Below are 26336 nucleotides of genomic sequence, written 5' to 3'. Positions count from 1 at the left end.
CCCTTTGTGCGGGTGTCTGCTTCCCAGGCTCCGAAAGCCTTGCCAGCCCTTGTGATCGGGTGGCACCGCCCACCAGGCTTGTGAAAGAATGAAGAAAAAACCCGGACCGGGCCGCCTGGCCACCCTTTGTGCGGGTGTCCGTTCCCCAGGCTCCGAAAGCCTTGCCAGCCCTTGTGATCGGGTGGCACCGCCCACCAGATGTCTGAAACAGAGAAGAAAAAACCCGGACCGGGCCGCCTGGCCACCCTTTGTGCGGGTGTCCGCTCCCCAGGCTCCGAAAGCCTTGCCAGCCCTTGTGATCGGGTGGCACCGCCCACCAGGCGTCTGAAACAGAGAAGAAAAAACCAGGACAGGGCCGCCTGGCCACCTTTGTGCGGGTGTCCGCTCCACAGGCTCCGAAAGCCTAGCCACCCCTTGTGATCGGGTGGCACCGCCCACCAGGCGTCTGAAACAAAGAAGAAAAAACCCTTACCGGGCCGCCTGGCCACCCTTTGTGCGGGTGTCCGCTCCCCAGGCTCCGAAAGCCTTGCCAGCCCTTGTGATCGGGTGGCACCGCCCACCAGGTGTCTGAAACAAAGGAGAAAAAACCCGGACCGGGCCGCCTGGCCACCCTTTGTGCGGGTGTCCGTTCCCCAGGCTCCGAAAGCCTTGCGAGAACTTGTGATCGGGTGGAACCGCCCACCAGGCGTGTGAAAGAAAGAAGAAAAAACCCGGACCGGGCCGCCTGGCCATCCTTTGTGCGGGTGTCCGCTCCCCAGGCTCCGAAAGCCTTGCCAGCCCTTGTGATCGGGTGGCACCGCCCACCAGGCGTCTGAAACAAAGAAGAAAAAACCCGGACCGGGCCGCCTGGCCACCCTTTGTGCGGGTGTCCGCTCCCCAGGCTCCGAAAGCCTTGCCAGCCCTTGTGATCGGATGGCACCGCCCACCAGGCGTCTGAAACAAAGAAGAAAAAACCCGGACCGGTCCGCCTGGCCACCCTTTGTGCGGGTGTCCGCTCCCCAGGCTCCGAAAGCCTTACCACCCTTGGTGATCGGGTGGCACCGCCCACCAGGTGTCTGAAACAAAGGAGAAAAAACCCGGACCGGGCCGCCTGGCCACCCTTTGTGCGGGTGTCCGTTCCCCAGGCTCCGAAAGCCTTGCGAGAACTTGTGATCGGGTGGAACCGCCCACCAGGCGTGTGAAAGAAAGAAGAAAAAACCCGGACCGGGCCGCCTGGCCACCCTTTGTGCGGGTGTCCGCTCCCCAGGCTCCGAAAGCCTTGCCAGCCCTTGTGATCGGGTGGCACCGCCCACCAGGCGTCTGAAACAAAGAAGAAAAAACCCGGACCGGGCCGCCTGGCCACCCTTTGTGCGGGTGTCCGCTCCCCAGGCTCCGAAAGCCTTGCCAGCCCTTGTGATCGGGTGGCACCGCCCACCAGGCGTCTGAAACAAAGAAGAAAAAACCGTTACCGGGCCGCCTGGCCACCCTTTGTGCGGGTGTCCGCTCCCCTGGCTCCGAAAGCCTTGCCAGCCCTTGTGATCGGGTGGCACCGCCCACCAGGCGTCTGAAACAGAGAAGAAAAAACCCGGACCGGGCCGCCTGGCCACCCTTTGTGCGGGTGTCCGCTCCACAGGCTCCGAAAGCCTTAGCCAGCCCTTGTGATCGGGTTGCACCGCCCACCAGGCTTGTGAAAGAAAGAAGAAAAAACCCGTACCGGGCCGCCTGGCCACCCTTTGTGCGGGTGTCCGCTTCCCCAGGCTCCGAAAGCCTTGCCAGCCCTTGTGATCGGGTGGCACCGCCCACCAGGCGTCTGAAACAGAGAAGAAAAAACCCGGACCGGGCCGCCTGGCCACCCTTTGTGCGGGTGTCCGCTCCCCAGGCTCCGAAAGCCTTGCCAGCCCTTGTGATCGGGTGGCACCGCCCACCAGGCGTCTGAAACAGAGAAGAAAAAACCCGGACCGGGCCGCCTGGCCACCCTTTGTGCGGGTGTCTGCTCCCCAGGCTCCGAAAGCCTTGCCAGCCCTTGTGATCGGGTGGCACCGCACACCAGGCTTGTGAAAGAAAGAAGAAAAAACCCGGACCGGGCCGCCTGGCCACCCTTTGTGCGGGTGTCCGTTCCCCAGGCTCCGAAAGCCTTGCCAGCCCTTGTGATCGGGTTGCACCGCCCACCAGATGTCTGAAACGGAGAAGAAAAAACCCGGACCGGTCCGCCTGGCCACCCTTTGTGCGGGTGTCCGCTCCCCAGGCTCCGAAAGCCTTGCCAGCCCTTGAGATCGGGTGGCACCGCCCACCAGGCGTCTGAAACAGAGAAGAAAAAACCCGGACCGGGCCGCCCTGATAACCTTTGTGCGGGTGTCCGCTCCCCAGGCTCCGAAAGCCTTGCCACCCCTTGTGATCGGGTGGCACCGCCCACCAGGCGTCTGAAACAAAGAAGAAAAAACACTTACCGGGCCACCTGGCCACCCTTTGTGCGGGTGTCCGCTCCCCAGGCTCCGAAAACCTTGCGAGAACTTGTGATCGGGTGGCACCGCCCACCAGGCGTGTGAAAGAAAGAAGAAAAAACCCGGACCGGGCCGCCTGGCCACCCTTTGTGCGGGTGTCCGCTCCCCAGGCTCCGAAAGCCTTGCCAGCCCTTGTGATCGGGTGGCACCGCCCACCAGATGTCTGAAACAGAGAAGAAAAAACCCGGACCGGTCCGCCTGGCCACCCTTTGTGCGGGTGTCCGCTCCCCAAGCTCCGAAAGCCTTGCCAGCCCTTGTGATCGGATGGCACCGCCCACCAGGCGTCTGAAACAAAGAAGAAAAAACCCGGACCGGGCCGCCTGGCCACCCTTTGTGCGGGTGTCCGCTCCCCAGGCTCCGAAAGCCTTACCACCCTTGGTGATCGGGTGGCACCGCCCACCAGGCGTCTGAAACAAAGGAGAAAAAACCCGGACCGGGCCGCCTGGCCACCCTTTGTGCGGGTGTCCGCTCTCCAGGCTCAGAAAGCCTTGCCAGCCCTTGTGATCGGGTGGCACCGCCCACCAGGCTTGTGAAAGAAAGAAGTAAAAATACTGGACCGGGCCGCCTGGCCACCCTTTGTGCGGGTGTCCGCTCCCCAGGCTCCGAAAGCCTTGCCAGCCCTTGTGATCGGGTGGCACCGCCCACCAGGCGTGTGAAACAAAGAAGAAAAAACCCGGACCGGGCCGACTGGCCACCCTTTGTGCGGGTGTCCGCTCCCCAGGCTCCGAAAGCCTTGCCAGCCCTTGTGATCGGTGGCACCGCCCACCAGGCGTGTGAAAGAAAGAAGAAAAAACCCGGACCGGGCCGCCTGGCCACCCTTTGTGCGGGTGTCCGCTCCCCAGGCTCTGAAAGCCTTGCCAGCCCTTGTGATCGGGTGGCACCGCCCACCAGGCGTGTGAAACAAAGAAGAAAAAACCCGGACCGGGCCGCCTGGCCACCCTTTGTGCGGGTGTCCGCTCCCCAGGCTCCGAAAGCCTTGCCAGCCCTTGTGATCGGGTGGCACCGCCCACCAGGCGTGTGAAAGAAAGAAGAAAAAACCCGGACCGGGCCGCCTGGCCACCCTTTGTGCGGGTGTCCGCTCCCCAGGCTCCGAAAGCCTTGCCAGCCCTTGTGATCGGGTGGCACCGCCCACCAGGCTTGTGAAAGAAAGAAGAAAAAACCCCGACCGGGCCACCTGGCCACCCTTTGTGCGGGTGTCCGCTCCCCAGGCTCCGAAAGCCTTGCGAGAACTTGTGATCGGGTGGCACCGCCCACCAGGCGTGTGAAAGAAAGAAGAAAAAACCCGGACCGGGCCGCCTGGCCACCCTTTGTGCGGGTGTCCGCTCCCCAGGCTCCGAAAGCCTTGCCAGCCCTTGTGATCGGGTGGCACCGCCCACCAGGCGTGTGAAAGAAAGAAGAAAAAACCCGGACCGGGCCGCCTGGCCACCCTTTGTGCGGGTGTCCGCTCCCCAGGCTCCGAAAGCCTTGCCAGCCCTTGTGATCGGGTGGCACCGCCCACCAGGCGTGTGAAAGAAAGAAGAAAAAACCCGGACCGGGCCGCCTGGCCACCCTTTGTGCGGGTGTCCGCTCCCCAGGCTCCGAAAGCCTCTCCAGCCCTTGTGATCGGATGGCACCGCCCACCAGGCGTGTGAAAGAAAGAAGAAAAAACCCGGACCGGGCCGCCTGGCCACCCTTTGTGCGGGTGTCCGCTCCCCAGGCTCCGAAAGCCTTGCCAGCCCTTGTGATCGGGTGGCACCGCCCATCAGATGTCTGAAACAGTGAAGAAAAAACCCGGACCGGTCCGCCTGGCCACCCTTTGTGCGGGTGTCCGCTCCCCAAGCTCCGAAAGCCTTGCCAGCCCTTGTGATCGGATGGCACCGCCCACCAGGCGTCTGAAACAAAGAAGAAAAAACCCGGACCGGGCCGCCTGGCCACCCTTTGTGCGGGTGTCCGCTCCCCAGGCTCCCAAAGCCTTACCACCCTTGGTGAACGGGTGGCACCGCCCACCAGGCGTCTGAAACAAAGGAGAAAAAACCCGGACCGGGCCGCCTGGCCACCCTTTGTGCGGGTGTCCCCCCCCCAGGCTCCGAAAGCAGCTAAGCTAAGCAGGGCTGGGCTTGGTTAGTACTTGGATGAGAGACTGTCTGGGAATACCTGGTGCTGTAAGCCTTTCATTTTCATGTCATTGAACTGCTTTTGATCCAGAGAAAGGGTGTATTACAGTTTTTTCTGAATGCTTAAACCCTAACTGTGATTCTTATAGCACAATTCCTAAAACTATTAACACTTATAGCAAAACCACTCACTGAGTTTGCAAAACTAAAAGCACAAACACTGCTTTGCACTCAGTTTGCAATTTTGTAACACACACTTTGCAAAACTGTAGGCACAACTCACTGCTTACACTCAATTACCAAATTTCCAACACACTCCTAGCAAAATTATACACATGTATGGCTATCATTAACACTATTTTGCCAACTGTCTGGCACACTTTCACATGTGAAAACTGTTTTAGATAATTAGTCCACTTTGCAATCAGCCTAAGCACTATAAACAGGCCACAGGTAAGCTGTCTATGTGGAGTACAATGGAAGGAGCAGTAAGAGTGAGAAGAGTGAGAATCAGAGGAGGCCGAGGGAGAGGACGTGGAGGTGAAGAAGTTGGAGGAAGAGGACGTGGAGGTGAAGAAGCAAGAGGGTTAGAGGAAGTTAGAGGAAGAGGACAAAGAGGAGCAAGAAGAGGACGAGGAGGGGAAAGAGGAAGGGTAAGAAGAGTAAGAAACAGAATAACTGATGACATCAGGGCTACAATAGTGGACCATGTCATCAACCATGGGATGACCCTGAGGGAAGCTGGCCAACGGGTTCAGCCTAAACTGAGCCGCTACACTGTGGCAAGCATCATTAGGACATTTCGAAATGAGAATCGGTAAGTACTTTGTAGCACTGCCATACTCTAATGAGAAACACAACAGTACCATACATGCAAAAATACTGAAATTGTTACTTTACAGAATTGCTAGACGTCCAGATGTTGGGGGCAGAGGCAGAATGTTCAATTGACATCTGTACACAGAGAAAGCAAAAGCCAGATGTGTTTTGTATTCATACCATCAGTGTGCAGTTGGCGCATTGTGTGCTTAGTAGATGATGGCTTGTGTGTACTGTTTGATACGAAAACACCATTTTTACGAAGGTGTGAAGAGTTAATCTAGCTGTGTTCACTTTTGCAAGAGAACTACAATGTTTTGATAATTGGGTGACAGGTTTTCTTATTTGTGTGTAGAGTTTTGCAAAAATAGCCAATAGTTACAAAAAATGTGCTTAAGCAATCAGAAAAAACTGTAAATCCCATCCAGGAGTTCTTCTCTGCCTGGCGCTGGAAAGTGTACGACCGTCATCCTCATCAACAGGTAGCCCTTTTACAGGCAATGGAGGAGGCATGTGGAGATATTGACCAGGCATCATGTCAGGCCTGGATACGGCATTCAAGGAGATATTTTCCCCGGTGCCTTGGACTGGAGGATATTGCATGCGATGTGTACGAAGTTTTGTGGCCGGACCCAGAAAGACGACATGATGTAGGCTGATTGTCTTTTTTTTCCCTTTTTTTTGTGAAATTCCTATTTTGTGTTCTGACTTTGTCTTGGTTTTGATGAGTGTGAATAAACACCAATACTTGAAGTTCGGATCCTTGTATGTTTACATGACACTATGACAAAAGTGTGACCTCAAATTGACATCTGTACACAGAGAAAGCAAAAGCCAGATGTGTTTTGTATTCATACCATCAGTGTGCAGTTGGCGCATTGTGTGCTTAGTAGATGATGGCTTGTGTGTACTGTTTGATACGAAAACACCATTTTTACGAAGGTGTGAAGAGTTAATCTAGCTGTGTTCGCTTTTGCAAGAGAACTACAATGTTTTGATAATTGGGTGACAGGTTTTCTTATTTGTGTGTGGAGTTTTGCAAAAATAGCCAATAGTTACAAAAAATGTGCTTAAGCAATCAGAAAAAACTGTAATACACCCCTTCTCTGGATCAAAAGCAGTTCAATGACATGAAAATGAAAGGCTTACAGCACCAGGTATTCCCAGGCAGTTTCCCATCCAAGTACTAACCAAGCCCAGCCCTGCTTAGCTTCCGAGATCAGACAAGGTCAGGCGTGCTCAGGGTGGTATGGCCGTAAGCTGCTGCCCACACCACAATGTGTCAATTTATGGAATCAAGTGATGAGGTGGCCAGTACCTGAAGTTACGAACACAATCCTATAACCCTACCTGCATGCTTGCCTAATACCCTAACCCAAAGACTCAGTTTAGCATTTATCCAGCAGCACAGGCCCTGGATTTTTGAAGATGGCCTCAGGAACCAGCACAGGGCCTGGTGTCGTGTAGTTAGCCTCGGCCAGCAGCACTGGCCCTGGTGTGTTGTAGGTGGCCTCAGCCAGCAGAACAAGACATTGGTGAAAACAGCCAAAAGCAATGTCGTTAATGTGCCCTCATTAATGGGCAGCTGCTTTGGGTCTTTTACAGTTTTTCTCCATTGGTTTGGCTCATTTCTTTAAACAGAAATTACATTCTCAAAACTCTAAGATCATTTGGCAAAACACTCTTACAGTTTAGCACAACACTATAGCTCACCTGCAAAAGCTCATATCTCTTCCAAAACTGTTCACTCAGGCTTCAATCTAAATCCCTTTCTCATTTAAACAGTCAGTGTCTCCAAAATGGCAAAGATCCTTCTCAATAGCTTTGGCTCATTTCTCGACACAGATCGGACATTCTCATCATTCTTGGTGCTTTTGTCAAAATAAACCTGGATGGTTGATCACAACAACATGGTCCACCTGCAAAAGCTCATATCTCCCCTAAAACAGTTCACTCATGTGTCAAAACTACATTTCTTTCTAATCTGAATAGTTAGTGCCCCCAAAATGCATCATCCCTTTGGCATTGTGTGAGTACTGCCATACAAAATGTTTAGATGTTTTGTCACTATGACAGAGGACCAACAATATACCACAGAAAAGAGTAGCCTCCAAGGTTTGACATCACAGATTGCACTCACACTACCAAGGAAATGATAACCATTTTTTATTCACACGCAAAGAAAGTTTCATACATATGTAAAAAGAAAATGTACATTACAGTAGTAAATTGTATGAACACAAAATCAAAAAATAAGGACTTATTCAGTGGTCGCTGTACTCATTCTCCCGCTGCACAGTGACTGGAATACTTCTCTAAACTGTATAAATTATGTAATTCCATAGTTTACAGTAATTTGTTCAATATATTTCTTGTCATATTTAGTATCAAAACATTCCACTAGTCCTCTCCACCTGCTAGTATAGACCTACCACTGTAGGCAGATGCACACAAAATCTCTACAGTAAGTTATACATTTTTTGCCTCACGCACAGTGCCCTGTCCTATACAACATATAATTCCATCATAGATTACATAGAGTACATACCTGTTTTCCCTGCGAAAGGTTTGGATAATGGAGGAGACTGTAGAACGAGGCACATTAGGCTGCACTCGACGACCTGCCTCTGCCATTGTGAGGCCATGGTTTGTAACATGGTCTATAATTGTGGCCCGAATTTCACTTGGGACAGCACAGCACCTATTCCTCTCAGTCCTCCTCTTCTTCTTCTTCTTCCTCCTCTTCCTTAAGGAAGAACTTCCCCTTGTCCGTTTGCTTTGCCTTGTCTATCCATGTTCAGAGATCGGACTGGCTCTGGTCAAGCTCTATATATCTGTGTTTGGCAGCACACAATCATGGAAGACACCTGTGTGTGACACCTAGTTTCACCTGATTGTCAATGACTGTCATCAATTTATCAAATATTCAAAGAAATTCATATTTGGTATTCATGGTATTATGTTCTTGACCAATTTTGACAATTGAACAGACGGTTGTGCATGCGAGTACTTATACAATGAAATCATGCTGACATGTTTTGGAGGGAATGATCATTAGACTGAGAATCAACTAATCAGTTTAGATCTACAAGATCTATTCATTTGGAAAATGTGCTAAATGTGGGCTAACTGTATAACTGTAGGCTACTTGTACTTAATCATTTGCAAAGATGCACTGAGACAATTGAGACATGTACTAAGGCATTTGCCATTTGATAAAATGAATGAGAAATGCCATTCTGTTGTGAACATTTGCCAAGAGGTTTGGAGGTTTGTCCATGTTATTTTGAGAATGTAATTTCTGTTTCAAGAAATGAGCCAAACCAATGGAGAAAAACTGTAATACACCCCTTCTCTGGATCAAAAGCAGTTCAATGACATGAAAATGAAAGGCTTACAGCACCAGGTATTCCCAGGCAGTCTCCCATCCAAGTACTAACCAAGCCCAGCCCTGCTTAGCTTCCGAGATCAGACAAGGTCAGGGGTGCTCAGGGTGGTATGGCCGCAAGCTGCTGCCCACAGCACAATGTGTCAATTTATGGAATCAAGTGATGAGGTGGCCAGTACCTGAAGTTACGAACACAATCCTATAACCCTACCTGCATGCTTGCCTAATACCCTAACCCAAAGACTCAGTTTAGCATTTATCCAGCAGCACAGGCCCTGGATTTTTGAAGATGGCCTCAGGAACCAGCACAGGGCCTGGTGTGGTGTAGTTAGCCTCGGCCAGCAGCACTGGCCCTGGTGTGTTGTAGGTGGCCTCAGCCAGCAGAACAAGACATTGGTGAAAACAGCAGAAACAATGTCGTTAATGTGCCCTCATTAATGGGCAGCTGCTTTGGGTCTTTTAATACAGCCCTTCTCTGGATCAAAAGCAGTTCAATGACATGAAAATGGAAGGCTTACAGCACCAGGTATTCCCAGGCAGTCTCCCATCCAAGTACTAACAAAGCCCAGCCCTGCTTAGCTTCCGAGATCAGACGAGGTCAGGGCGGTATGGCCGTAAGCTGCTGCCCACAGCACAATGTGTCAATTTATGGAATCAAGTGATGAGGTGGCCAGTACCTGAAGTTACGAACACAATCCTATAACCCTACCTGCATGCTTGCCTAATACCCTAACCCAAAGACTCAGTTTAGCATTTATCCAGCAGCACAGGCCCTGGATTTTTGAAGATGGCCTCAGGAACCAGCACAGGGCCTGGTGTGGTGTAGTTAGCCTCGGCCAGCAGCACTGGCCCTGGTGTGTTGTAGGTGGCCTCAGCCAGCAGAACAAGACATTGGTGAAAACAGCCAAAAGCAATGTCGTTAATGTGCCCTCATTAATGGGCAGCTGCTTTGGGTCTTTTAATACAGCCCTTCTCTGGATCAAAAGCAGTTCAATGACATGAAAATGAAAGGCTTACAGCACCAGGTATTCCCAGGCAGTCACCCATCCAAGTACTAACCAAGCCCAGCCCTGCTTAACTTCCGAGATCAGACGAGGTCAGGCGTGCTCAGGGTGGTATGGCCGTAAGCTGCTGCCCACAGCACAATGTGTCAATTTATGGAATCAAGTGATGAGGTGGCCAGTACCTGAAGTTACGAACACAATCCTATAACCCTACCTGCATGCTTGCCTAATACCCTAACCCAAAGACTCAGTTTAGCATTTATCCAGAAGCACAGGCCCTGGATTTTTGAAGATGGCCTCAGGAACCAGCACAGGGCCTGGTGTGGTGTAGTTAGCCTCGGCAAGCAGCACTGGCCCTGTGTGATGTAGGTGGCCTCAGCCAGCAGAACAAGACATTGGTGAAAACAGCCAAAAGCAATGTCGTTAATGTGCCCTCATTAATGGGCGGCTGCTTTGGGTCTTTTAATAGCACCCCTTCTCTGGATCAAAAGCAGTTCAATGACATGAAAATTAAAGGCTTACAGCACCAGGTATTCCCAGGCAGTCTCCCATCCAAGTACTAACCAAGCCCAGCCCTGCTTAGCTTCCGAGATCAGACAAGGTCAGGCGTGCTCAGGGTGGTATGGCCGCAAGCTGCTGCCCACAGCACAATGTGTCAATTTATGGAATCAAGTGATGAGGTGGCCAGTACCTGAAGTTACGAACACAATCCTATAACCCTACCTGCATGCTTGCCTAATACCCTAACCCAAAGACTCAGTTTAGCATTTATCCAGCAGCACAGGCCCTGGATTTTTGAAGATGGCCTCAGGAACCAGCACAGGGCCTGGTGTGGTGTACTTATCCTCGGCCAGCAGCACTGGCCTTGTGTGTTGTAGGTGGCCTCAGCCAGCAGAACAAGACATTGGTGAAAATAGCCAAAAGCAATTTCGTTAATGTGCCCTCATTAATGGGCAGCTGCTTTGGGTCTTTTAATACACCCCTTCTCTGGATCAAAAGCAGTTCAATGACATGAAAATAAAAGGCTTACAGCACCAGGTATTCCCAGGCAGTCTCTCATCCAAGTACTAACCAAGCCCAGCCCTGCTAAGCTTCCGAGATCAGACGAGGTCAGGCGTGCTCAGGGTGGTATGGCCGTAAGCTACTGCCCACAGCACAATGTGTCAATTTATGGAATCAAGTTATGAGGTGGCCAGTACCTGAAGTTACGAACACAATCCTATAACCCTACCTGCATGCTTGCCTAATACCCTAACCCAAAGACTCAGTTTAGCATTTATCCAGCAGCACAGGCCCTGGATGTTTGAAGATGGCCTCAGGAACCAGCACAGGGCCTGGTGTGGTGTAGTTAGCCTCGGCCAGCAGCACTGGCCCTGGTGTGTTGTAGGTGGCCTCAGCTAGAAGAATAAGACATTGGTGAAAACAGCCAAAAGCAATGTCGTTAATGTGCCCTCATTAATGGGCAGCTGCTTTGGGTCTTTTAATACACCCCTTCTCTGGATCAAAAGCAGTTCAATGATATGAAAGGCTTATAGCACCAGGTACTCCCAGGCAGTCTCCCATCCAAGTACTAACCAAGCCCAACTCTGCTTAGCTTCCGAGATCAGACGAGGTCAGGCGTGCTCAGGGTGGTATGGCCGTAAGCTGCTGCCCTCAGCACAATGTGTCAATTTATGGAATCAAGCGATGAGGTGGCCAGTACCTGAAGTTACGAACACAATCCTATAACCCTACCTGCATGCTTGCCTAATACCCTAACCCAAAGACTCAGTTTAGCATTTATCCAGCAGCACAGGCCCTGGATTTTTGAAGATGGCCTCAGGAACCAGCACAGGCCCTGTGCTGGTGTAGTTAGCCTCGGCCAGCAGCACTGGCCTTGTGTGTTGTAGGTGGCCTCAGCCAGCAGAACAAGACATTGGTGAAAATAGCCAAAAGCAATTTCGTTAATGTGCCCTAATTAATGGGCAGCTGCTTTGGGTCTTTTAATACACCCCTTCTCTGGATCAAAAGCAGTTCAATGACATGAAAATAAAAGGCTTACAGCACCAGGTACTGCCAGGCAGTCTCCCATGCAAGTACTAACCAAGCCCAGCCCTGCTAAGCTTCCGAGATCAGACGAGGTCAGGCGTGCTCAGGGTGGTATGGCCGTAAGCTACTGCCCACAGCACAATGTGTCAATTTATGGAATCAAGTTATAAGGTGGCCAGTACCTGAAGTTACGAACACAATCCTATAACCCTACCTGCATGTTTGCCTAATACCCGAACCCAAAGACTCAGTTTAGCATTTATCCAGCAGCACAGGCCCTGGATTTTTGAAGATGGCCTCAGGAACCAGCACAGGGCCTGGTGTGGTGTAGTTAGCCTCGGCCAGCAGCACTGGCCCTGGTGTGTTGTAGGTGGCCTCAGCCAGCAGAACAAGACATTGGTGAAAACAGCCAAAAGCAATGTCGTTAATGTGCCCTCATTAATGGGCAGCTGCTTTGGGTCTTTTAATACACCCCTTCTCTGGATCAAAAGCAGTTCAATGACATGAAAAGTAAAGGCTTACAGCACCAGGTATTCCCAGGCAGTCTTCCATCCAAGTACTAACCAAGCCCAACCCTGCTTAGCTTCCGAGATCAGACGAGGTCAGGCGTGCTCAGGGTGGTATGGCCGTAAGCTTCTAGGCCACAGCACAATGTGTCCAATTTATGGAATCAAGTGATGAGGTGGCCAGTACCTGAAGTTACGAACACAATCCTATAACCCTACCTGCATGCTTGCCTAATACCCTAACCCAAAGACTCAGTTTAGCATTTATCCAGCAGCACAGGCCCTGGATTTTTGAAGATGGCCTCAGGAACCAGCACAGGGCCTGGTGTGGTGTAGTTAGCCTCGGCCAGCAGCACTGGCCCTGGTGTGTTGTAGGTGGCCTCAGCCAGCAGAACAAGACATTGGTGAAAACAGCCAAAAGCAATGTCGTTAATGTGCCCTCATTAATGGGCAGCTGCTTTGGGTCTTTTAATACAGCCCTTCTCTGGATCAAAAGCAGTTCAATGACATGAAAATGGAAGGCTTACAGCATCAGGTATTCCCAGGCAGTCTCCCATCCAAGTACTAACAAAGCCCAGCCCTGCTTAGCTTCCGAGATCAGACGAGGTCAGGGCGGTATGGCCGTAAGCTGCTGCCCACAGAACAACGTGTCAATTTATGGAATCAAGTGATTAGGTGGCCAGTACCTGAAGTTACGAACACAATCCTATAACCCTACCTGCATGCTTGCCTAATACCCTAACCCAAAGACTCAGTTTAGCATTTATCCAGCAGCACAGGCCCTGGATGTTTGAAGATGGCCTCAGGAACCAGCACAGGGCCTGGTGTGGTGTAGTTAGCCTCGGCAAGCAGCACTGGCCCTGGTGTGTTGTAGGTGGCCTCAGCCAGCAGAACAAGACATTGGTGAAAACAGCCAAAAGCAATGTCGTTAATGTGCCCTCATTAATGGGCAGCTGCTTTGGGTCTTTAATACACCCCTTCTCTGGATCAAAAGCAGTTCAATGACATGAAAATTAAAGGCTTACAGCACCAGGTAGTCACCCATCCAAGTACTAACCAAGCCCAGCCCTGCTTAGCTTCCGAGATCAGACGAGGTCAGGCGTGCTCAGGGTGGTATGGCCGTAAGCTGCTGCCCTCAGCACAATGTGTCAATTTATGGAATCAAGTGATGAGGTGGCCAGTACCTGAAGTTACGAACACAATCCTATAACCCTACCTGCATGCTTGCCTAATACCCTAACCCAAAGACTCAGTTTAGCATTTATCCAGCAGCACAGGCCCTGGATTTTTGAAGATGGCCTCAGGAACCAGCACAGGGCCTGGTGTGGTGTACTTATCCTCGGCCAGCAGCACTGGCCTTGTGTGTTGTAGGTGGCCTCAGCCAGCAGAACAAGACATTGGTGAAAATAGCCAAAAGCAATGTCGTTAATGTGCCCTAATTAATGGGCAGCTGCTTTGGGTCTTTTAATACACCCCTTCTCTGGATCAAAAGCAGTTCAATGACATGAAAATAAAAGGCTTACAGCACCAGGTATTCCCAGGCAGTCTCTCATCCAAGTACTAACCAAGCCCAGCCCTGCTAAGCTTCCGAGATCAGACGAGGTCAGGCGTGCTCAGGGTGGTATGGCCGTAAGCTACTGCCCACAGCACAATGTGTCAATTTATGGAATCAAGTTATAAGGTGGCCAGTACCTGAAGTTACGAACACAATCCTATAACCCTACCTGCATGTTTGCCTAATACCCTAACCCAAAGACTCAGTTTAGCATTTATCCAGCAGCACAGGCCCTGGATTTTTGAAGATGGCCTCAGGAACCAGCACAGGGCCTGGTGTGGTGTAGTTAGCCTCGGCCAGCAGCACTGGCCCTGGTGTGTTGTAGGTGGCCTCAGCTAGAAGAACAAGACATTGGTGAAAACAGCCAAAAGCAATGTCGTTAATGTGCCCTCATTAATGGGCAGCTGCTTTGGGTCTTTTAATACACCCCTTCTCTGGATCAAAAGCAGTTCAATGATATGAAAGGCTTATAGCACCAGGTACTCCCAGGCAGTCTCCCATCCAAGTACTAACCAAGCCCAACTCTGCTTAGCTTCCGAGATCAGACGAGGTCAGGCGTGCTCAGGGTGGTATGGCCGTAAGCTGCTGCCCACAGCACAATGTGTCAATTTATGGAATCAAGCGATGAGGTGGCCAGTACCTGAAGTTACGAACACAATCCTATAACCCTACCTGCATGCTTGCCTAATACCCTAACCCAAAGACTCAGTTTAGCATTTATCCAGCAGCACAGGCCCTGGATTTTTGAAGATGGCCTCAGGAACCAGCACAGGGCCTGGTGCTGTGTAGTTAGCCTCGGCCAGCAGCACTGGCCCTGGTGTGTTGTAGGTGGCCTCAGCCAGCAGAACAAGACATTGGTGAAAACAGCCAAAAGCAATGTCGTTAATGTGCCCTCATTAATGGGCAGCTGCTTTGGGTCTTTTAATACACCCCTTCTCTGGATCAAAAGCAGTTCAATGACATGAAAATTAAAGGCTTACAGCACCAGGTATTCCCAGGAAGTCTCCCATCCAAGTACTAACCAAGCCCAGCCCTGCTTAGCTTCCGAGGTCAGACGAGGTCAGGCGTGCTCAGGGTGGTATGGCCGTAAGCTGCTGCCCACAGCACAATGTGCCAATTTATGGAATCAAGTGATGAGGTGGCCAGTACCTGAAGTTACGAACACAATCCTATAACCCTACCTGCATGCTTGCCTAATACCCTAACCCAAAGACTCAGTTTAGCATTTATCCAGCAGCACAGGCCCTGGATTTTTGAAGATGGCCTCAGGAACCAGCACAGGGCCTGGTGTGGTGTAGTTAGCCTCGGCCAGCAGCACTGGCCCTGGTGTGTTGTAGGTGGCCTCAGCCAGCAGAATAAGACATTGGTGAAAACAGCCAAAAGCAATGTCGTTAATGTGCCCTCATTAATGGGCAGCTGCTTTGGGTCTTTTAATACACCCCTTCTCTGGATCAAAAGCAGTTCAATGACATGAAAATTAAAAGCTTACAGCACCAGGTATTCCCAGGCAGTCTCCCATCCAAGTACTAACAAAGCCCAGCCCTGCTTAGCGTCCGAGATCAGACGAGGTCAGGCGTGCTCAGGGTGGTATGGCCGCAAGCTGCTAGGTACAGCACAATGTGTCAATTTATGGAATCAAGTGATGAGGTGGCCAGTACCTGAAGTTACGAACACAATCCTATAACCCTACCTGCATGCTTGCCTAATACCCTAACCCAAAGACTCAGTTTAGCATTTATCCAGCAGCACAGGCCCTGGATTTTTGAAGATGGCCTCAGGAACCAGCACAGGGCCTGGTGTGGTGTAGTTAGCCTCGGCCAGCAGCACTGGCCCTGGTGTGTTGTAGGTGGCCTCAGCCAGCAGAACAAGACATTGGTGAAAACAGCCAAAAGCAATGTCGTTAATGTGCCCTCATTAATGGGCAGCTGCTTTGGGTCTTTTAATACACCCCTTCTCTGGATCAAAAGCAGTTCAATGACATGAAAATGAAAGGCTTACAGCACCAGGTATTCCCAGGCAGTCTCCCATCCAAGTACTAACCAAGCCCAGCCCTGCTTAGCTTCCGAGATCAGACGAGGTCAGGCGTGCTCAGGGTGGTATGGCCGTAAGCTGCTGCCCACAGCACAATGTGCCAATTTATGGAATCAAGTGATGAGGTGGCCAGTACCTGAAGTTACGAACACAATCCTATAACCCTACCTGCATGCTTGCCTAATACCCTAACCCAAAGACTCAGTTTAGCCTTTATCCAGCAGCACGGGCCCTGGATTTTTAAAGATGGCCTCAGGAACCAGCACAGGGCCTGGTCTGGTGTAGTTATCCTCGGCCAGCAGCACTGGCCCTGGTGTGTTGTAGGTGGCCTCAGCCAGCAGAACAAGACATTGGTGAAAACAGCCAAAAGCAATGTCGTTAATGTGCCCTCATTAATGGGCAGCTGCTTTGGGTCTTTTAATACACCCCTTCTCTGGATCAAAAGCAGTTCAATGACATGAAAATAAAAGGCTTACAGCACCAGGTATTCCCAGGCAGTCTCCCATCCAAGTACTGACCAAGCCCAGCCCTGCTTAGCTTCCGAGATCAGACGAGGTCAGGCGTGCTCAGGGTGGTATGGCCGTAAGCTGCTACGCATAGGAGAATGTGTCAATTTATGGAATCAAGTGATGAGGTGGCCAGTACCTGAAGTTATGAACACAATCCTATAACCCTACCTGCATGCTTGCCTAATACCCTAACCCAAAGACTCAGTTTAGCATTTATCCAGCAGCACAGGCCCTGGATTTTTGAAGATGGCCTCAGGAACCAGCACAGGGCCTGATGTGGTTTAGTTAGCCTCGGCCAGCAGTACTGGCCCTGGTGTGTTGTGGGTGGCCTCAGCCAGCAGAACAAGACATTGGTGAAAACAGCCAAAAGCAATGTCGTTAATGTGCCCTCATTAATGGGCAGCTGCTTTGGGTCTTTTAATACACCCCTTCTCTGGATCAAAAGCAGTTCAATGACATGAAAATGAAAGGCTTACAGCACCAGGTATTCCCAGGCAGTCTCCAATCCAAGTACTAACCAAGCCCAGCCCTGCTTACCTTCCGAGATCAGACGAGGTCAGGCGTGCTCAGGGTGGTATGGCCGTAAGCTGCTGCCCACAGCACAATGTGTCAATTTATGGAATCAAGCGATGAGGTGGCCAGTACCTGAAGTTACGAACACAATCCTATAACCCTACCTGCATGCTTGCCTAATACCCTAACCCAAAGACTCAGTTTAGCATTTATCCAGAAGCACAGGCCCTGGATTTTTGAAGATGGCCTCAGAAACCAGCACAGGGCCTGGTGTGGTGTAGTTAGCCTCGGCCAGCAGCACTGGCCCTGTGTGTTGTAGGTGGCCTCAGCCAGCAGAAGAAGACATTGGTGAAAACAGCCAAAAGCAATGTCGTTAATGTGCCCTCATTAATGGGCAGCTGCTTTGGGTCTTTTAATAGACCCCTTCTCTGGATCAAAAGCAGTTCAATGACATGAAAATGAAAGGCTTACAGCACCAGGTATTCCCAGGCAGTCTCCCATCCAAGTACTAACCAAGCCCAGCCCTGCTTAGCTTCCGAGATCAGACGAGGTCAGGGCAGTATGGCCGTAAGCTGCTGCCCACAGAACAATGTGTCAATTTATGGAATCAAGTGATGAGGTGGCCAGTACCTGAAGTTACGAACACAATCCTATAACCCTACCTGCATGCTTGCCTAATACCCTAACCCAAAGACTCAGTTTAGCATTTATCCAGCAGCACAGGCCCTGGATGTTTGAAGATGGCCTCAGGAACCAGCACAGGGCCTGGTGTGGTGTAGTTAGCCTCGGCAAGCAGCACTGGCCCTGGTGTGTTGTAGGTGGCCTCAGCCAGCAGAACAAGACATTGGTGAAAACAGCCAAAAGCAATGTCGTTAATGTGCCCTCATTAATGGGCAGCTGCTTTGGGTCTTTTAATACACCCCTTCTCTGGATCAAAAGCAGTTCAATGACATGAAAAAGAAAGGCTTACAGCACCAGGTAGTCCCAGGCAGTCTCCCATCCAAGTACTAACCAAGACCAGCCCTGCTTAGCTTCCGAGATCAGACGAGGTCAGGCGTGCTCAGGGTGGTATGGCCGTAAGCTGCTGCCCTCAGCACAATGTGTCAATTAATGGAATCAAGTGAGGAGGTGGCCAGTACCTGAAGTTACGAACACAATCCTATAACCCTACCTGCATGCTTGCCTAATACACTAACCCAAAGACTCAGTTTAGCATTTATCCAGCAGCACAGGCCCTGGATTTTTGAAGATGGCCTGAGGAACCAGCACAGGGCCTGGTGTGGTGTAGTTAGCCTCGGCCAGCAGCACTGGCCCTGGTGTGTTGTAGGTGGCCTCAGCCAGCAGAACTAGACATTGGTGAAAACAGGCAAAAGCAATGTCGTTAATGTGCCCTCATTAATGGGCAGCTGCTTTGGGTCTATTAATACACCCCTTCTCTGGATCAAAAGCAGTTCAATGACATGAAAATGAAAGGCTTACAGCACCAGGTATTCCCAGGCAGTCTCCCATCCAAGTACTAACCAAGCCCAGCCCTGCTTAGCTTCCGAGATCAGACGAGGTCAGGCGTGCTCAGGGTGGTATGGCCGTAAGCTGCTGCCCACAGCACAATGTGCCAATTTATGGAATCAAGTGATGAGGTAGCCAGTACCTGAAGTTACGAACACAATCCTATAACCCTACCTGCATGCTTGCCTAATACCCTAACCCAAAGACTCAGTTTAGCATTTATCCAGCAGCACAGGCCCTGGATTTTTGAAGATGGCCTCAGGAACCAGCACAGGGCCTGGTGTGGTGTAGTAAGCCTCAGCCAGCAGCACTGGCCCTGGTGTGTTTTAGGTGGCCTCAGCCAGCAGAACAAGACATTGGTGAAAACAGCCAAAAGCAATGTCGTTAATGTGCCCTCATTAATGGGCAGCTCCTTTGGGTCTTTTAATACACCCCTTCTCTGGATCAAAAGCAGTTCAATGACATGAAAATGAAAGGCTTACAGCACCAGGTATTCCCAGGCAGTCTCCCATCCAAGTACTAAACAAGCCCAGCCCTGCTTAGCTTCCGAGATCAGACGAGGTCAGGCGTGCTCAGGGTGGTATGGCCGTAAGCTGCTGCCCACAGCACAATGTGTCAATTTATGGAATCAAGTGATGAGGTGGCCAGTACCTGAAGTTACGAACACAATCCTATAATCCTACCTGCATGCTTGCCTAATACCCTAACCCAAAGACTCAGTTTAGCATTTATCCAGCAGCACAGGCCCTGGATTTTTGAAGATGGCCTCAGGAACCAGCACAGGGCCTGGTGTGGTGTAGTTAGCCTCGGCCATCAGCACTGGCCCTGGTGTGTTGTAGGTGGCCTCAGCCAGCAGAACAAGACATTGGTGAAAACAGCCGAAAGCAATGTCGTTAATGTGCCCTCATTAATGGGCAGCTGCTTTGGGTCTTTTAATACACCCCTTCTCTGGATCAAAAGCAGTTCAATGACATGAAAATGAAAGGCTTACAGCACCAGGTATTCCCAGGCAGTCTCCCATCCAAGTACTAACCAAGCCCAGCCCTGCTTAGCTTCCGAGATCAGACGAGGTCAGGCGTGCTCAGGGTGGTATGGCCGTAAGCTGCTGCCCACAGCACAATGTGTCAATTTATGGAATCAAGTGATGAGGTGGCCAGTACCTGAAGTTACGAACACAATCCTATAACCCTACCTGCATGCTTGCCTAATACCCTAACCCAAAGACTCAGTTTAGCATTTATCCAGCAGCACAGGCCCTGGATTTTTGAAGATGGCCTCAGGAACCAGCACAGGGCCTGGTGTGGTGTAGTTAGCCTCGGCCAGCAGCACTGGCCCTGGTGTGTTGTAGGTGGCCTCAGCCAGCAGAACAAGACATTGGTGAAAACAGCCAAAAGCAATGTCGTTAATGTGCCCTCATTAATGGGCAGCTGCTTTGGGTCTTTTAATACACCCCTTCTCTGGATCAAAAGCAGTTCAATGACATGAAAATGAAAGGCTTACAGCACCAGGTATTCCCAGGCAGTCTCCCATCCAAGTACTAACCAAGCCCAGCCCTGCTTAGCTTCCGAGATCAGACGAGGTCAGGCGTGCTCAGGGTGGTATGGCCGCAAGCTGCTGCCCACAGCACAATGTGTCAATTTATGGAATCAAGTGATGAGGTGGCCAGTACCTGAAGTTACGAACACAATCCTATAACCCTACCTGCATGCTTGCCTAATACCCTAACCCAAAGACTCAGTTTAGCATTTATCCAGCAGCACAGGCCCTGGATTTTTGAAGATGGCCTCAGGAACCAGCACAGGGCCTGGTGTGGTGTAGTTAGCCTCGGCCAGCAGCACTGGCCCTGGTGTGTTGTAGGTGGCCTCAGCCAGCAGAACAAGACATTGGTGAAAACAGCCAAAAGCAATGTCGTTAATGTGCCCTCATTAATGGGCAGCTGCTTTGGGTCTTTTAATACACCCCTTCTCTGGATCAAAAGCAGTTCAATGACATGAAAATGAAAGGCTTACAGCACCAGGTATTCCCAGGCAGTCTCCCATCCAAGTACTAACCAAGCCCAGCCCTGCTTAGCTTCCGAGATCAGACGAGGTCAGGCGTGCTCAGGGTGGTATGGCCGTAAGCTGCTGCCCACAGCACAATGTGTCAATTTATGGAATCAAGTGATGAGGTGGCCAGTACCTGAAGTTACGAACACAATCCTATAACCCTACCTGCATGCTTGCCTAATACCCTAACCCAAAGACTCAGTTTAGCATTTATCCAGCAGCACAGGCCCTGGATTTTTGAAGATGGCCTCAGGAACCAGCACAGGGCCTGGTGTGGTGTAGTTAGCCTCGGCCAGCAGCACTGGCCCTGGTGTGTTGTAGGTGGCCTCAGCCAGCAGAACAAGACATTGGTGAAAACAGCCAAAAGCAATGTCGTTAATGTGCCCTCATTAATGGGCAGCTGCTTTGGGTCTTTTAATACACCCCTTCTCTGGATCAAAAGCAGTTCAATGACATGAAAATGAAAGGCTTACAGCACCAGGTATTCCCAGGCAGTCTCCCATCCAAGTACTAACCAAGCCCAGCCCTGCTTAGCTTCCGAGATCAGACGAGGTCAGGCGTGCTCAGGGTGGTATGGCCGTAAGCTGCTGCCCACAGCACAATGTGTCAATTTATGGAATCAAGTGATGAGGTGGCCAGTACCTGAAGTTACGAACACAATCCTATAACCCTACCTGCATGCTTGCCTAATACCCTAACCCAAAGACTCAGTTTAGCATTTATCCAGCAGCACAGGCCCTGGATTTTTGAAGATGGCCTCAGGAACCAGCACAGGGCCTGGTGTGGTGTAGTTAGCCTCGGCCAGCAGCACTGGCCCTGGTGTGTTGTAGGTGGCCTCAGCCAGCAGAATAAGACATTGGTGAAAACAGCCAAAAGCAATGTCGTTAATGTGCCCTCATTAATGGGCAGCTGCTTTGGGTCTTTTAATACACCCCTTCTCTGGATCAAAAGCAGTTCAATGACATGAAAATGAAAGGCTTACAGCACCAGGTATTCCCAGGCAGTCTCCCATCCAAGTACTAACCAAGCCCAGCCCTGCTTAGCTTCCGAGATCAGACGAGGTCAGGCGTGCTCAGGGTGGTATGGCCGTAAGCTGCTGCCCACAGCATAATGTGTCAATTTATGGAATCAAGTGATGAGGTAGCCAGTACCTGAAGTTACGAACACAATCCTATAACCCTACCTGCATGCTTGCCTAATACCCTAACCCAAAGACTCAGTTTAGCATTTATCCAGCAGCACAGGCCCTGGATTTTTGAAGATGGCCTCAGGAACCAGCACAGGGCCTGGTGTGGTGTAGTTAGCCTCGGCCAGCAGCACTGGCCCTGGTGTGTTTTAGGTGGCCTCAGCCAGCAGAACAAGACATTGGTGAAAACAGCCAAAAGCAATGTCGTTAATGTGCCCTCATTAATGGGCAGCTGCTTTGGGTCTTTTAATACACCCCTTCTCTGGATCAAAAGCAGTTCAATGACATGAAAATGAAAGGCTTACAGCACCAGGTATTCCCAGGCAGTCTCCCATCCAAGTACTAACCAAGCCCAGCCCTGCTTAGCTTCCGAGATCAGACGAGGTCAGGCGTGCTCAGGGTGGTATGGCCGTAAGCTGCTGCCCACAGCACAATGTGTCAATTTATGGAATCAAGTGATGAGGTGGCCAGTACCTGAAGTTACGAACACAATCCTATAACCCTACCTGCATGCTTGCCTAATACCCTAACCCAAAGACTCAGTTTAGCATTTATCCAGCAGCACAGGCCCTGGATTTTTGAAGATGGCCTCAGGAACCAGCACAGGGCCTGGTGTGGTGTAGTTAGCCTCGGCCAGCAGCACTGGCCCTGGTGTGTTGTAGGTGGCCTCAGCCAGCAGAACAAGACATTGGTGAAAACAGCCAAAAGCAATGTCGTTAATGTGCCCTCATTAATGGGCAGCTGCTTTGGGTCTTTTAATACACCCCTTCTCTGGATCAAAAGCAGTTCAATGACATGAAAGGCTTACAGCACCAGGTATTCCCAGGCAGTCTCCCATCCAAGTACTAACCAAGCCCAGCCCTGCTTAGCTTCCGAGATCAGACGAGGTCAGGCGTGCTCAGGGTGGTATGGCCGTAAGCTGCTGCCCACAGCACAATGTGTCAATTTATGGAATCAAGTGATGAGGTGGCCAGTACCTGAAGTTACGAACACAATCCTATAACCCTACCTGCATGCTTGCCTAATACCCTAACCCAAAGACTCAGTTTAGCATTTATCCAGCAGCACAGGCCCTGGATTTTTGAAGATGGCCTCAGGAACCAGCACAGGGCCTGGTGTGGTGTAGTTAGCCTCGGCCAGCAGCACTGGCCCTGGTGTGTTGTAGGTGGCCTCAGCCAGCAGAACAAGACATTGGTGAAAACAGCCAAAAGCAATGTCGTTAATGTGCCCTCATTAATGGGCAGCTGCTTTGGGTCTTTTAATACACCCCTTCTCTGGATCAAAAGCAGTTCAATGACATGAAAATGAAAGGCTTACAGCACCAGGTATTCCCAGGCAGTCTCCCATCCAAGTACTAACCAAGCCCAGCCCTGCTTAGCTTCCGAGATCAGACGAGGTCAGGCGTGCTCAGGGTGGTATGGCCGTAAGCTGCTGGCCACAGCACAATGTGTCAATTTATGGAATCAAGTGATGAGGTGGCCAGTACCTGAAGTTACGAACACAATCCTATAACCCTACCTGCATGCTTGCCTAATACCCTAACCCAAAGACTCAGTTTAGCATTTATCCAGCAGCACAGGCCCTGGATTTTTGAAGATGGCCTCAGGAACCAGCACAGGGCCTGGTGTGGTGTAGTTAGCCTCGGCCAGCAGCACTGGCCCTGGTGTGTTGTAGGTGGCCTCAGCCAGCAGAACAAGACATTGGTGAAAACAGCCAAAAGCAATGTCGTTAATGTGCCCTCATTAATGGGCAGCTGCTTTGGGTCTTTTACAGTTTTTTCTGATTGCTTAAGCACATTTTTTGTAACTATTGGCTATTTTTGCAAAACTCTACACACAAATAAGAAAACCTGTCACCCAATTATCAAAACATTGTAGTTCTCTTGCAAAAGCGAACACAGCTAGATTAACTCTTCACACCTTCGTAAAAATGGTGTTTTCGTATCAAACAGTACACACAAGCCATCATCTACTAAGCACACAATGCGCCAACTGCACACTGATGGTATGAATACAAAACACATCTGGCTTTTGCTTTCTCTGTGTACAGATGTCAATTGAACATTCTGCCTCTGCCCCCAACATCTGGACGTCTAGCAATTCTGTAAAGTAACAATTTCAGTATTTTTGCATGTATGGTACTGTTGTGTTTCTCATTAGAGTATGGCAGTGCTACAAAGTACTTACCGATTCTCATTTCGAAATGTCCTAATGATGCTTGCCACAGTGTAGCGGCTCAGTTTAGGCTGAACCCGTTGGCCAGCTTCCCTCAGGGTCATCCCATGGTTGATGACATGGTCCACTATTGTAGCCCTGATGTCATCAGTTATTCTGTTTCTTACTCTTCTTACCCTTCCTCTTTCCCCTCCTCGTCCTCTTCTTGCTCCTCTTTGTCCTCTTCCTCTAACTTCCTCTAACCCTCTTGCTTCTTCACCTCCACGTCCTCTTCCTCCAACTTCTTCACCTCCACGTCCTCTCCCTCGGCCTCCTCTGATTCTCACTCTTCTCACTCTTACTGCTCCTTCCATTGTACTCCACATAGACAGCTTACCTGTGGCCTGTTTATAGTGCTTAGGCTGATTGCAAAGTGGACTAATTATCTAAAACAGTTTTCACATGTGAAAGTGTGCCAGACAGTTGGCAAAATAGTGTTAATGATAGCCATACATGTGTATAATTTTGCTAGGAGTGTGTTGGAAATTTGGTAATTGAGTGTAAGCAGTGAGTTGTGCCTACAGTTTTGCAAAGTGTGTGTTACAAAATTGCAAACTGAGTGCAAAGCAGTGTTTGTGCTTTTAGTTTTGCAAACTCAGTGAGTGGTTTTGCTATAAGTGTTAATAGTTTTAGGAATTGTGCTATAAGAATCACAGTTAGGGTTTAAGCATTCAGAAAAAACTGTAATACACCCCTTCTCTGGATCAAAAGCAGTTCAATGACATGAAAATGAAAGGCTTACAGCACCAGGTATTCCCAGGCAGTCTCCCATCCAAGTACTAACCAAGCCCAGCCCTGCTTAGCTTCCGAGATCAGACGAGGTCAGGCGTGCTCAGGGTGGTATGGCCGTAAGCTGCTGCCCACAGCACAATGTGTCAATTTATGGAATCAAGTGATGAGGTGGCCAGTACCTGAAGTTACGAACACAATCCTATAACCCTACCTGCATGCTTGCCTAATACCCTAACCCAAAGACTCAGTTTAGCATTTATCCAGCAGCACAGGCCCTGGATTTTTGAAGATGGCCTCAGGAACCAGCACAGGGCCTGGTGTGGTGTAGTTAGCCTCGGCCAGCAGCACTGGCCCTGGTGTGTTGTAGGTGGCCTCAGCCAGCAGAACAAGACATTGGTGAAAACAGCCAAAAGCAATGTCGTTAATGTGCCCTCATTAATGGGCAGCTGCTTTGGGTCTTTTAATACACACCTTCTCTGGATCAAAAGCAGTTCAATGACATGAAAATGAAAGGCTTACAGCACCAGGTATTCCCAGGCAGTCTCCCATCCAAGTACTAACCAAGCCCAGCCCTGCTTAGCTTCCGAGATCAGACGAGGTCAGGCGTGCTCAGGGTGGTATGGCCGTAAGCTGCTGCCCACAGCACAATGTGTCAATTTATGGAATCAAGTGATGAGGTGGCCAGTACCTGAAGTTACGAACACAATCCTATAACCCTACCTGCATGCTTGCCTAATACCCTAACCCAAAGACTCAGTTTAGCATTTATCCAGCAGCACAGGCCCTGGATTTTTGAAGATGGCCTCAGGAACCAGCACAGGGCCTGGTGTGGTGTAGTTAGCCTCGGCCAGCAGCACTGGCCCTGGTGTGTTGTAGGTGGCCTCAGCCAGCAGAACAAGACATTGGTGAAAACAGCCAAAAGCAATGTCGTTAATGTGCCCTCATTAATGGGCAGCTGCTTTGGGTCTTTTAATACACCCCTTCTCTGGATCAAAAGCAGTTCAATGACATGAAAATGAAAGGCTTACAGCACCAGGTATTCCCAGGCAGTCTCCCATCCAAGTACTAACCAAGCCCAGCCCTGCTTAGCTTCCGAGATCAGACGAGGTCAGGCGTGCTCAGGGTGGTATGGCCGTAAGCTGCTGCCCACAGCACAATGTGTCAATTTATGGAATCAAGTGATGAGGTGGCCAGTACCTGAAGTTACGAACACAATCCTATAACCCTACCTGCATGCTTGCCTAATACCCTAACCCAAAGACTCAGTTTAGCATTTATCCAGCAGCACAGGCCCTGGATTTTTGAAGATGGCCTCAGGAACCAGCACAGGGCCTGGTGTGGTGTAGTTAGCCTCGGCCAGCAGCACTGGCCCTGGTGTGTTGTAGGTGGCCTCAGCCAGCAGAACAAGACATTGGTGAAAACAGCCAAAAGCAATGTCGTTAATGTGCCCTCATTAATGGGCAGCTGCTTTGGGTCTTTTAATACACCCCTTCTCTGGATCAAAAGCAGTTCAATGACATGAAAATGAAAGGCTTACAGCACCAGGTATTCCCAGGCAGTCTCCCATCCAAGTACTAACCAAGCCCAGCCCTGCTTAGCTTCCGAGATCAGACGAGGTCAGGCGTGCTCAGGGTGGTATGGCCGTAAGCTGCTGCCCACAGCACAATGTGTCAATTTATGGAATCAAGTGATGAGGTGGCCAGTACCTGAAGTTACGAACACAATCCT

General features: G+C 50.4%; 14 non-coding genes and 19 pseudogenes across 14 annotated transcripts; all 33 read right to left on the bottom strand.

Annotated features, from left to right (window-relative positions):
* Nucleotides 1-6534: 6534 nt before the first annotated feature.
* Nucleotides 6535-6653, bottom strand: LOC146490263 (5S ribosomal RNA; annotated as a pseudogene).
* Nucleotides 6654-8783: 2130 nt separating this feature from the next.
* On the bottom strand, nt 8784-8902 carry LOC146490262 (5S ribosomal RNA; annotated as a pseudogene).
* A 389-nt stretch (nt 8903-9291) lies between these two features.
* On the bottom strand, nt 9292-9400 carry LOC146490261 (5S ribosomal RNA; annotated as a pseudogene).
* Nucleotides 9401-9790: 390 nt separating this feature from the next.
* Nucleotides 9791-9909, bottom strand: LOC146490260 (5S ribosomal RNA). The gene has a single exon (XR_014872893.1). It is a non-coding gene; the product is annotated as a 5S ribosomal RNA (ribosomal RNA).
* Nucleotides 9910-10299: 390 nt separating this feature from the next.
* LOC146490259 (5S ribosomal RNA) lies at nt 10300-10418 on the bottom strand (annotated as a pseudogene).
* Nucleotides 10419-10807: 389 nt separating this feature from the next.
* On the bottom strand, nt 10808-10926 carry LOC146490258 (5S ribosomal RNA; annotated as a pseudogene).
* A 384-nt stretch (nt 10927-11310) lies between these two features.
* LOC146490257 (5S ribosomal RNA) lies at nt 11311-11429 on the bottom strand (annotated as a pseudogene).
* Nucleotides 11430-11818: 389 nt separating this feature from the next.
* LOC146490256 (5S ribosomal RNA) lies at nt 11819-11937 on the bottom strand (annotated as a pseudogene).
* Nucleotides 11938-12327: 390 nt separating this feature from the next.
* On the bottom strand, nt 12328-12446 carry LOC146490255 (5S ribosomal RNA; annotated as a pseudogene).
* An 890-nt stretch (nt 12447-13336) lies between these two features.
* LOC146490254 (5S ribosomal RNA) lies at nt 13337-13445 on the bottom strand (annotated as a pseudogene).
* Nucleotides 13446-13834: 389 nt separating this feature from the next.
* LOC146490253 (5S ribosomal RNA) lies at nt 13835-13953 on the bottom strand (annotated as a pseudogene).
* Nucleotides 13954-14337: 384 nt separating this feature from the next.
* On the bottom strand, nt 14338-14456 carry LOC146490252 (5S ribosomal RNA; annotated as a pseudogene).
* A 390-nt stretch (nt 14457-14846) lies between these two features.
* LOC146490251 (5S ribosomal RNA) lies at nt 14847-14965 on the bottom strand (annotated as a pseudogene).
* Nucleotides 14966-15355: 390 nt separating this feature from the next.
* On the bottom strand, nt 15356-15474 carry LOC146490250 (5S ribosomal RNA; annotated as a pseudogene).
* A 390-nt stretch (nt 15475-15864) lies between these two features.
* Nucleotides 15865-15983, bottom strand: LOC146490249 (5S ribosomal RNA). Its single transcript, XR_014872930.1, has one exon. It is a non-coding gene; the product is annotated as a 5S ribosomal RNA (ribosomal RNA).
* A 390-nt stretch (nt 15984-16373) lies between these two features.
* Nucleotides 16374-16492, bottom strand: LOC146490248 (5S ribosomal RNA; annotated as a pseudogene).
* Nucleotides 16493-16882: 390 nt separating this feature from the next.
* On the bottom strand, nt 16883-17001 carry LOC146490247 (5S ribosomal RNA; annotated as a pseudogene).
* Nucleotides 17002-17390: 389 nt separating this feature from the next.
* Nucleotides 17391-17499, bottom strand: LOC146490246 (5S ribosomal RNA; annotated as a pseudogene).
* Nucleotides 17500-17889: 390 nt separating this feature from the next.
* Nucleotides 17890-18008, bottom strand: LOC146490245 (5S ribosomal RNA; annotated as a pseudogene).
* Nucleotides 18009-18398: 390 nt separating this feature from the next.
* LOC146490244 (5S ribosomal RNA) lies at nt 18399-18517 on the bottom strand. The gene has a single exon (XR_014872929.1). It is a non-coding gene; the product is annotated as a 5S ribosomal RNA (ribosomal RNA).
* Nucleotides 18518-18907: 390 nt separating this feature from the next.
* LOC146490243 (5S ribosomal RNA) lies at nt 18908-19026 on the bottom strand (annotated as a pseudogene).
* A 390-nt stretch (nt 19027-19416) lies between these two features.
* LOC146490242 (5S ribosomal RNA) lies at nt 19417-19535 on the bottom strand. The gene has a single exon (XR_014872928.1). It is a non-coding gene; the product is annotated as a 5S ribosomal RNA (ribosomal RNA).
* Nucleotides 19536-19925: 390 nt separating this feature from the next.
* LOC146490241 (5S ribosomal RNA) lies at nt 19926-20044 on the bottom strand (annotated as a pseudogene).
* Nucleotides 20045-20434: 390 nt separating this feature from the next.
* Nucleotides 20435-20553, bottom strand: LOC146490240 (5S ribosomal RNA). The gene has a single exon (XR_014872927.1). It is a non-coding gene; the product is annotated as a 5S ribosomal RNA (ribosomal RNA).
* A 390-nt stretch (nt 20554-20943) lies between these two features.
* On the bottom strand, nt 20944-21062 carry LOC146490239 (5S ribosomal RNA). The gene has a single exon (XR_014872925.1). It is a non-coding gene; the product is annotated as a 5S ribosomal RNA (ribosomal RNA).
* Nucleotides 21063-21452: 390 nt separating this feature from the next.
* Nucleotides 21453-21571, bottom strand: LOC146490238 (5S ribosomal RNA). Its single transcript, XR_014872924.1, has one exon. It is a non-coding gene; the product is annotated as a 5S ribosomal RNA (ribosomal RNA).
* A 390-nt stretch (nt 21572-21961) lies between these two features.
* Nucleotides 21962-22080, bottom strand: LOC146490237 (5S ribosomal RNA). The gene has a single exon (XR_014872923.1). It is a non-coding gene; the product is annotated as a 5S ribosomal RNA (ribosomal RNA).
* Nucleotides 22081-22464: 384 nt separating this feature from the next.
* LOC146490236 (5S ribosomal RNA) lies at nt 22465-22583 on the bottom strand. Its single transcript, XR_014872922.1, has one exon. It is a non-coding gene; the product is annotated as a 5S ribosomal RNA (ribosomal RNA).
* Nucleotides 22584-22973: 390 nt separating this feature from the next.
* Nucleotides 22974-23092, bottom strand: LOC146490235 (5S ribosomal RNA). Its single transcript, XR_014872921.1, has one exon. It is a non-coding gene; the product is annotated as a 5S ribosomal RNA (ribosomal RNA).
* A 1519-nt stretch (nt 23093-24611) lies between these two features.
* LOC146490234 (5S ribosomal RNA) lies at nt 24612-24730 on the bottom strand. Its single transcript, XR_014872920.1, has one exon. It is a non-coding gene; the product is annotated as a 5S ribosomal RNA (ribosomal RNA).
* A 390-nt stretch (nt 24731-25120) lies between these two features.
* On the bottom strand, nt 25121-25239 carry LOC146490233 (5S ribosomal RNA). Its single transcript, XR_014872919.1, has one exon. It is a non-coding gene; the product is annotated as a 5S ribosomal RNA (ribosomal RNA).
* Nucleotides 25240-25629: 390 nt separating this feature from the next.
* On the bottom strand, nt 25630-25748 carry LOC146490232 (5S ribosomal RNA). Its single transcript, XR_014872918.1, has one exon. It is a non-coding gene; the product is annotated as a 5S ribosomal RNA (ribosomal RNA).
* A 390-nt stretch (nt 25749-26138) lies between these two features.
* On the bottom strand, nt 26139-26257 carry LOC146490231 (5S ribosomal RNA). The gene has a single exon (XR_014872917.1). It is a non-coding gene; the product is annotated as a 5S ribosomal RNA (ribosomal RNA).
* Between the last annotated feature and the right edge of the window lie 79 nt (nt 26258-26336).

Source organism: Neolamprologus multifasciatus, unplaced genomic scaffold, assembly GCF_963576455.1.
Source record: "Neolamprologus multifasciatus unplaced genomic scaffold, fNeoMul1.2 scaffold_52, whole genome shotgun sequence".
Taxonomy (NCBI): Eukaryota; Metazoa; Chordata; class Actinopteri; order Cichliformes; family Cichlidae; genus Neolamprologus; species Neolamprologus multifasciatus.
This window is presented reverse-complemented; position numbering and strand designations above follow the sequence as displayed.